This window comes from Coturnix japonica, chromosome 14 (assembly GCF_054131305.1).
Source record: "Coturnix japonica strain WE chromosome 14, WE-NBRP24, whole genome shotgun sequence".
Lineage (NCBI taxonomy): Eukaryota > Metazoa > Chordata > Aves > Galliformes > Phasianidae > Coturnix > Coturnix japonica.
This window is the reverse complement of record NC_140676.1, coordinates 3,125,721-3,135,351: the sequence shown is the minus strand read 5'-3', so window position 1 is coordinate 3,135,351 and position 9,631 is coordinate 3,125,721. Positions and strand designations below refer to the sequence as shown.

The 9,631-nt window shown below is 44.5% G+C and overlaps 1 long non-coding RNA gene across 1 annotated transcript in view; it reads right to left on the bottom strand.

Moving 5' to 3' along the window:
- Nucleotides 1-5,986: 5,986 nt before the first annotated feature.
- LOC146758434 (uncharacterized) overlaps nucleotides 5,987-9,631 on the bottom strand; it is a 32,984-nt gene continuing 29,339 nt past the window's right edge. The window contains exon 3 of the long non-coding RNA XR_014934285.1: nucleotides 5,987-8,929. This is a non-coding gene — a long non-coding RNA (uncharacterized LOC146758434). The remainder of the gene's footprint in view (nucleotides 8,930-9,631) is intronic.

Genomic DNA, 9,631 nt, shown 5'->3' with positions numbered 1-9,631 from the left:
GTTAAAATGATCCATGACTGTGTCCTTCAGACAGTTTAAAGTCCCTGCAGCAACCCAAGCAGGCCACCTGTTCCTCTCCCAGACAAACAGGTTACCCTCCTGACCTTTATTCTGCCACCCTTCAATTTTGTCTGGCCTGGCTCCATGTGTGGAGTGATTGTTCTAAAGTTTGTCATTGTTTAAAATGCCACTTGCTCGAGTTTAATGTGCACAGCTGCAACTTGAGCCATTGCTGTGTGTTAATAAGACTAAAACTGTTGGACTGACACCAAAAGATCTGCTTGCACTTGGCATGTCATAAATTAACATCATTCTTACCTGCCAGGGATGATTCACTGCTGGCTCAAAGCGTATTTAAACTTTAGAGGATGCCAACAAACTGGGCGGTGGTTTGACCCGCCACGTGGCCCAGGACTGCTGCTTTTCTCTCCCCCTCCGCCTTCCTTCTGTTGCAGTGTGTCGGGAAACAGAAGCTCTTTATGGCCTTATGAGAGCATGTGTTTGTGTGCCTCCTGCTCCGCCTGCCAAAAAGTTGGCTTGTTTGTGGGAAGATCCTCACTGGCTTCCAAGTTCTGAACTGGATTGTTATCCCCTCTTAGAGGGGACGAGGGGAGAGTTCAGTGCTTGACTAGGTGGTAGCATCTCACTGTAGCAGCTTCAGAAGGCTTTATTCATACAGACCTTGCGAGTGTTGGGCAGGTTGGGATGTGACGTCCCATTAGCATCCCAGAAACTGCGTGTAAATTTCACGTTAGAGATGTACACGTGACCAACTAACAGCCCACAGCAGGTGGGTTAAGCTTATGCCCATGGTAGGCAGCAGAGGAGACAGAAGGAGATCTCCATGGAAGTGAGGGAGATCATGTTGCAGGGTTGTATGCCAGAGGTTGAACGTGCTCCTTGAAGCCCAGACTCCTGGGCTCCAGCCTGGCAGTGAGGTGCTGGACTGCCACACTGAGCACTGGGTGTTGCTGCTTGTCCTGGGCTGCTGCTGTAGCCACAACAGCACCTCTGGGTGTGGACCTTCCAATGCATCCAGAAAGATCTACAGGGCTGTTGCAGGGTAGAGAGATGTAGGAATTAAGAAGGGATGGGAGTCAGTTCATCAGGAAGGACATAAATGTATCGGAATTCAGTGGAAGGGGGAAGAATGTGGGTGAGTAGCTCTGGTAGATGGTATGATGTTCATTTATCTGTGTACAGAGACCAGGCCTAATGAGTAGAGACTGCAGCCTCGTGCTTCTTCTTCAGGGCTGATGTGCTCCCCATAAAATAATGTGAGGGTATAACGTGTTCCCTCAGTCAGAAAAGCTCCTTTGCTTCCCATGGTGCCTATTTACCTTGGCTCGTCCAAATCATTTGTTAAATACTGAGTTCACATAAGCATTCTTGTTTGGACTTTGAGCGCTATGAGTCTTGCAGTAGAGAGCAGCAGAGATAGAAACAGGCCCCGTATCTGTCTGAGATGTGTTTGGATCTGATGGAAATACAAGATGTAGTACAGAACAGGGTGTAACCACGGTTTGGTTACGGGTAATTATGGTAGGCAGTGCCAGCGGCAGGGTGCAGTTCTCCCTGTGTTCCCCACCACATCAGCACACAGGCTGGCAAATTAACTCTTATGTAACTATTGCTTTATAGTCCTCACAATATCCACTATATTGTTTTCCTTCACAGCAGGAGAAAAAAAATTATAGTCAGCTCTGAACAAATGAGAACCAAGTAGTCCAGGAAATGGATCATCATATTCAGCAGAACAGAGAGGAGACCTGGCTTTGCAACCCCAGCTTACCTATTGACATTGTTCAGACTGCAGCAGCGGACAATCCTGCAGCAGCATCGCTGAAGAACATTCAGGCAGAACAGAATCAGAGGACAGAATGTGTCTGTAGGACAAGGACTGCAGCTCTGTTCAGCTTGCAAACACGTGGTGATTGCTGCCTGCCCAAGCTGCACAAGCGGTTATGCTGTGTCTCTATTTTACTTTGTGGGTAGTGCGGGTTGTTGGATTTTTATTATTTTCTCTCTATGCAAGGTTAACGTGGTGTGCAGAGCTGGTTGCTGGGAAGTGGGGACTGCAGTTGGTAATAGAGGTCTGTTTTCTCACTTTCTCTATTTTTGTCTCTGGGCAGGATGAGGTACATCAGGGGAAAATCTGACTTGCAACAGAAGCTCAATTTTAAGTTGGAGTTAGACAGTCCTGCAGAGAGGTTTACTTACACCACAGCTGTCTGTCATCTCAGGGCACACTGCTGTGACTTGTCATGCCCTGGCAACCCCTGAAGTTCAGTGTCACTCCTCTCCTGGGTGACAGCTCTAAGGTAGGGTACAGGATTGCACCCAACACTGACCATTTCATTAGAGTCTAGAGTGTGTTCTGATGCCTAGGGCAGGATGTCTCCCTGTTCCCAAAGGTCTTAGGAATGTGCTGGAAAGGTGATGTATATCCTCATGTTGTGAGGGAGTGGTCTTTGTTAGACTCAGGTCAGGATTCCTGGTTCTTGCACCTTTTCATCCTGTTTGGGGCACCTTTTTCTGTGTGTAACCCTGTTTGTGGTCTGTTATTTGCAGAAGGATTCTTTGCTTGCAAGGAGAAAGAACTCTGCAATCGCCAGTGAAAACCACTCTTTGGAAGGACTCTGGTTTTGTTACAGAGCTCTGAATCTCCAGGTGAGTCTGTTATCAATGAGGTTACCAGATATCCTTGCATTTGCTCAGATGAGGAGATGAGTGAATCCAGCTGAATTGCATCTTCCAAGTGCCCCCTCTAAAATGAACCACAGAGCTGATAAATTCCTTACCCCTTGCCCCTGCCAGCTCTACTGATTTCAGCTTCTTTTGAAGCTCAAGGGAAAAGCACAGTCTGAACAGTCATAGTGCTATAGCGAATGTCAGCTGAGAGATGGGCTGCAGCAAACCTAGATACGTGCCAGAGCCACTGCCTGGCCTCGGAGGGAAGATGCCAGCCAGAATGCTTCATGGATGGTGCTGGAATGTTTTGCTTCTTGCAAGCTAAGTTTGAGGAAAGGGAGAAACAGTTTTAAGCACTGCTGGAGGTGCCAAGAAAGGCATGCCCCCTCAGAATTGCTTGTCAGTAGATGTTAGAGCAGGAGTCTGTATCTGATATTACCAGATTTTGCTTTTTGTTGGTATGAAGGTCAGAATCTGTCCTAGGATAAGTGTGATTATGTTTTGGCAGTGAGTATGAAAGGAGAAACTCCAGAGATTTGGGCAGCAAATTTTAGTTCTGTTCTCTTCTGTAGATGGCCTTCTGGATATACACACTGGGTGAATGGAAAATGTAATGAAACTCTCAGAGCCTCTTCGTGCACTACCAAGGTATTCTTGCCAGCTTTCCAGCCCTAGATGTTGGTGCAGCTGGAGGGACCAGCTTCACAGACAGAGCAGATTGCAGATTAACCTGCCTCTTGGCACTAAGAGGTGCTTTCTTCACCTGTGAAGTAGCACACAGTATAGATACTGTTGCGTTTGGGGTAAAATCAGCTGAATAAAAGGCTGCCTGAATCAAGCTTTTTTCAAAACTGTCTTTCCCTTTTGAAAGTTTACTTGTATGTTCTGCATTACAAACTTAGCAGTATAAACAGCAGTAAAATTGTGATGCATCCCAAATTCTAGCTGTGAGAGTAGGTGTCATGACTGTTGCAGTTTGCGAAAGGTCTTCTAGATCCAAACCATCTGCGGAGTTTTGAGAATACAAACTATTTGTCTTGTCTTACCATGATTTGCCATGGAGTGATACCGTGATGTGCCAGAATCCGTAAGAAAAGAGGGACCTGTGCTGCTGGCAGTCCTGAGGGCCTTGTATAGGCTTCTATTGAATAGACTGATCACTGTCCTGCAGCACTTAGTGGTGGAGAAAAAAGGAGGGAGTAGGTTTAACAAATGTGTCATATGGTTTGTGTTGTCTCCGCTATTCTAAACCATTTTCTGCTCGCACAGCAGGGTTTTTCTTTGCCTCTGTTTCCTCTGTGCAGATGGTAGCAATAGGTTTCGTTTCCCCCCACCCCAGCTGTCAAATTAACAGCCTTGGCGAGCTCTCATTTGCTGGCTAGTTTTGGGTGGTGCTGGAGGATTGCTCCACTCAGTACATTTCCAAGACTGGCTCTTTAACCCAAGCTCTATAAAAACAAACTTTTTTTTTGTTTATTTGTTTGAGAGAAGGGACCTTGGGAAAGCAGATGCAGAATTCGCTCTGACAACATAACTGTGTGTTGTCTGCAGAAGGAATTGGCTTTGAGTTGTGTTAGAATAGCAGACTGGCTTCTTGCACAAATCTCCCACAAGATATGGACTGAATTGGGAGAAACTGATGGGCAGAGGTACTGGAAACAATCCTCTGCTCTGCAGAGGGACAAATGAAAGTTCTGGGCTTGTATCTCTAAATCTCACAGCATTGCTTTTTAATCTACCCAGTTACAGTGATCAGCAATATCTTGAGCTTGTGAACTTGGAATGTGTTTTTCTGTTCGTTCCCCCAGTCATTTTAATACAGCACGGTATGAAAGAGCGATGCTCCAGATGGCGACCCCTCATCATTCCGCAGTAGCATTAGTGGCGATATTTAGCGTAAGGAGAAATTAGTGCTCTGAACTGTTCAGTTGATAGATGATGATGCAAGTGGATCCTAACCAGAAAAAAGGCGACGAATTACCATTTTTGTTCTATAAATGTACCAACCCAGCCCAAAAGAGATGTACAATAGATTTACTGAAACTTGACAGAAAGTCTTTGAGAGGGACATAAACCGATCTCAGGTGATCCTGAGACCAGGGCCTTGTGCCTTTACTATTCTGTATTTTGTTTGTATTTGTGAACATAAGCATTTATAAATACCAAATTATGTCTAAGTATATAAGTATGTAGTTTATATACTAAAGGAATTTAACACAAATCTGAATTTCTTTCATTGTCTCCCTGTCTAACTCAGACAGCTGAGCTCTTGACATCTTTCTGCAGGACAGAAGCATGTGTGGGCACATCTAAACTGGGCAGCTTTGTGCATGTGCAAAGTGCCTCATTTTACCTTTTGGGGCTCACTAAACGGTAGAGATCTGCCAGGACTGTAAAACCCAGACTGTTGGCTGTCTCCACTATCATGAGGATATAGTTGGAAATATTGACTTATCAGGTGTTTCATTTAAACTTGGTTCTACTTGAGAAAAAAAACTGTATATCCAACGTGGTACCGTGCCAGGAACTACAGAAGATAGAGCCGCTGCTCAGCTTTGCATTTGTTTCTCACATGTGTTCCAGGACTGCTCTCCTCATACTTCCTCAGTGGTTGTTTTCATCTTTTTCTGGAGCTGTATGTCTAAGGAATGACTGGTTCTGCTGTTTGAACAACACCTATTTAGTTTGCAGCTGCTGTTACTTGTGTGTTTCCAAGAACCCATGCTAGGTGAGGTTATCACAAGCTTATATTTTAGTGCTGGACACCCATGATTTAAAGTTCTTAACAGTAAGATCACTGCCATCAGCAGTTAGGCTTGCTAGGATAAATACTCATTGGATGTTCAGACCTGCTATTCTTGAGGAACCACCAAGCTGCATTTGCTGTGAGTTAGCACTCGAATATGGTCTTTGTAAGCCTACCCTCAGCATGACAGGAAAGACCATGGACAAAACTAGTCAGATTTAGTCCATGGTTTCAGTTCTCTGTAGGTTAAACCTACACTCTGTTTAATTCCCACCTCCAAGTAGACTGTTTTATTTCAGTAGAAGTAGTAATCTTCACAGCTGGCCACAGACTGCTCAGGGGATAAGGAGAAAGGAGACATGGATGCTTCTGCAGTTTTCCATCCATATCAGTGTGCACTACTAAAACAAAGCATCTCCTAGAGCATCAGAGAGGCCAGAAGGTCTCCTCCTCATGGAGTTTAATGGAGATGGATGGGTTCTGCACAGCCTGGAACTCAAGCTGTTTTAATTTACTAATTAAAAATAAACCCATGTTTATTTGCATCAGTTGAGGGGTCTTTTTCTCTCAGCTGATTGAGAAGTGAGCTCTAGCTGCCAAGTAAAATAAGGTTTAATGTTACAGTGTGCTCTGGGAAGGGCAAAGTAATTACTCTGCAAGCAGCAAGACACCAGTAGGTAGAACACACAGAAATATATATAAATCCATACTAAAAAACTCATCTGTGGATTGTGACATACACAGGACTGAGCCGCAGGAAGGTGTTGCAAAATAGGAGCTGCCTACAGCAAGTAACCTTTATGACTGTACGTGAGGAAACTGTCCTTTGGGATGCTCTGAAGAGCAATTCTCTCCTGCCACGCGCTGTCAGCCTGTGTCTGGCACTCCTGTTATGCAGAGCTAGTCAGGAGGTGGCTAGAATTGTAGGTTTCCTTTTAGTCCTGTCTTGTCAAGCTTTGTGCTCTGGCAAACATGGGTGTTTTTTGTTCGACAGCTACTAAAAGCTGGCAAAGAGTAAGCTCATCTTTTCAGGTCTGTTTTCTGCTGTGCTTTGTGGATGCATACAGTCTGTGAGGTCTGTGTGGGCTTGGTGCTGGGGAATGGCTATTTCCCTGCACAACAGCCACAGCTCTGCAGTGCTGGAGGGCATTTGTCAGAGGGCATCTGTTTTGTCCTCTCCGTTTGATGCCAATGAAGTGGGTTTGCAGGGCTGTCATGGTTGCTGTGGTCTCAGCTGGGTTTCATCTGACTCATCTGCTACATTGGAATAAATGACCAGGGTCTAAATACTGTTCTACTGTGGCTGAATCTGAAAGCTCAAATATCAGTACAAACGGTGTGCTGCTGTGCAGTGTATATATTTATAGACAGATTTTCCCTGCCTTTAGGGTATAAGAGCAGGAATAAGAGTAGGCAAGGAAAAAGGAGGCATAGAGAGGCTGAACTGTTTGATTGCTGCATGCAGAGGGCATAAGTTCAAATCAGATCTCACAGAAAAAATATTCTTTCCTCTTGTTAATGACAAGGGAACATGGAGGGGTCTCTGGTGAACCAGATCACATGAAGATGGCGTACTCTGAAACTGCTGGTCAATCTCAGGCTGGCAGTATTGACTGGCCTAAATTAGAGGTTCGTGTGGAGCAGCGTACAGTTATTATCTGCATCCCTTATCATGACAAAGCATACGTCTGTTCTGTGTTGGTGTAGCCAGGAGCCTTCTGTTGCTGGCCCTCCTCTGCACAGTATTGCTTTGTGACCAGCATTTAACAAGGCAGTTTACAATGGCTTTGACACCATTTGGGTAGATGAAGCTGGCTCACAAAGCATCCACCCACTTGCTGAACAATGCCTTCGGCACTGAATGCATTAAACTGTTGCTCTGCTGTACTGCCTACATACAGCTTTCCAGGTGGAGTTTGTTTTTGATGTTATCCATCCCCTGCTAGTTTGTCAGCCAGCGAACTGACTCCACCTCCTGCCTCTCCTGTCTATAGTCTTTATTACAGTTCTAAGTAGTCCACTTGTGGCAAGTTCATTCACAGACCACAAATGAGCAGCTGATCTTTCTTTCAGAAAGTCTCTGCCCTTTCAGTCAAAGAGCTAAGAAACAAGAGCAAGAATTAAGTAAAAAAATAAGGGATACTGTGGGTACTTGTTGGTAAGCTCTATCTTAGTCCAGGTGAGCACTCATCTCATTGACTGGAGTGCTGAGGTGGTCAGGGTTACTATGACTTCTGTCGGAATTTTTCTGTGCAGCACTGGTGATTTGGTGTATTTGACTTAATGGAACTGCAGAGACATGAAATTTTGAAGAACCCTTGAATTAAGTGGAGTTTGTGTGGCCAAAATTGCAATTTTGAGTCAAGCTTTTTATTTATTTAAAAATAAAAAGAAAGAAAAGAAAGAAAACCATATGCAACACAATAACAATGCCGCCAACAACTACTTTCTTTTTTTAACCAGGGGCATATAATCTTCCTTGGAACTCTTGTGAAGCATTAGAAGGATGAAGAGGTGGATATTGTGCACAGTTAGTTGCAAGGGCTGGGCTATTTGAGACTTCTCTAAGGCAAATCATGATGCATATATGTTGAAACTTGGAGTAAAGAACCAACAGCCTTCTGCTGTAGTGGCACAGTTAGCTGGGAATGGCCAAACACAGAGAAGTTTTTTTTTGGGGGGGAAAAAAAAAAAGAGAGAAAAAGTTGGCTGTCTTCAAGTGTGTTTGAAATAATGAAAAGAACTGATGTGCAAAGCGATTAAGAGATCTTTGAGGATCAAAAGCCTTGATTCAGTTTTGCCAATAGAACAGAACTTTTCATCTGTTCTTATGTGGACCTTAAAGTAGGGCAGACAGGTGTAGTTTTTAAATGATTTCATTTCAAAATTTACTTTGGGCAGGGGAAAGGATTCTTTCTGTTTGTTCTTGCTCTTGTTATTCAGTGTCCTTAACACAAAAGGCCAGCCTGGCTCTGAAATGATGAGCAGGGTCATTCTATGAACTGGTGGTTCATTAGTCTGCTTTTGATATGTCAGAACAGTAAGGGACCCTTTTATTTTTCCCCTTTCTAGTAATGCCTGTGTTCTTAAATCAAGACATCTTCCCTCATCATACAGCAGTGGCTGAATCTTTTTTAGAGATTTCCTAAGCAGGTTGTACCAATAATGCTGGTCGTGTTCAGGCAGAGCGTGCAGTCAAAAGTTGCATGCGTAAGAAGCCAGAACCAAAGGTTTTCCGTGCTCCATGCAGTAATTCCAGCTTGATGTAGATTTGGAGCTGGATGCTCCCAGCAGAGTAAATCTATGTTTGTTTTCTCTGGTGGCTTCTTGCCAGCAGGACCATAGAGCCAGTGCAGCCTTGAGAAGGGGGCATACAGAAGTGCAGTTTGATGGATTCTTGTTCTTTGATGTCATGACCGATGTCCCTTTTCTCGGGAGTACCTGGGAGAGGAAGTAGCAACAGAAGAAACTGAAGCCGTCTGGGTGTGAGAGCTAAAATGAGATTAGGAAAAAGAGAAGACTAATGTCAGAAATGTCCTTTTCTTTGAGTTTCTACAGGGACAGTGGAAGAGCTCCCTCTTCCTGTTTCAGCCTGCTGTAACCATTGCCTTCCTCTCAGGGTGGAGCATCTCAGTGATCCCAGCATCCGCAAGGCAGCATATTTCAGCATAGATTTGCTTTAGAGGCTTCCCAGGCCATCTCTGCTGCACCCTAGGCTGCCTCTGAAAGTTTTGTTTTCAGGGCATTTACAAACTGAGTTGCAGTATTTCGGAGTTTAATGAACGAAATCGCTTCAGTGGTGGAAGTTGTTGTGTCTCGCTGTAAAATAATTGTTGTCAGCGGGGAGAGAGGGTATATGTGTTTCTGTCGCCATTGCAAATGCTCTACTGAGTAGGCATCTGGTGTCACAACAGCACAGGTGCTTCCTGTGACCTGGAGCTAAATTTCTGCTGGCACATGGTTTCCTGATCTGTCCTAACTCAAGGCACATGGTAGGTGGGCTCTAATCTTTGCACTAGGATGTTTTTGATGCATGGTTTAGAAACCTGGTCTTGCCTCTGAAACTTATTCTCTGCAAATCACATTATGTCACCACACGTCTGTCAGTGATGGCAAATCTGGTTGGTGCTGCTATGGGAAGCACGTCCATAGGCCACATAAATTGTCATGCTGTAGTGACAAATAACAAAGGGG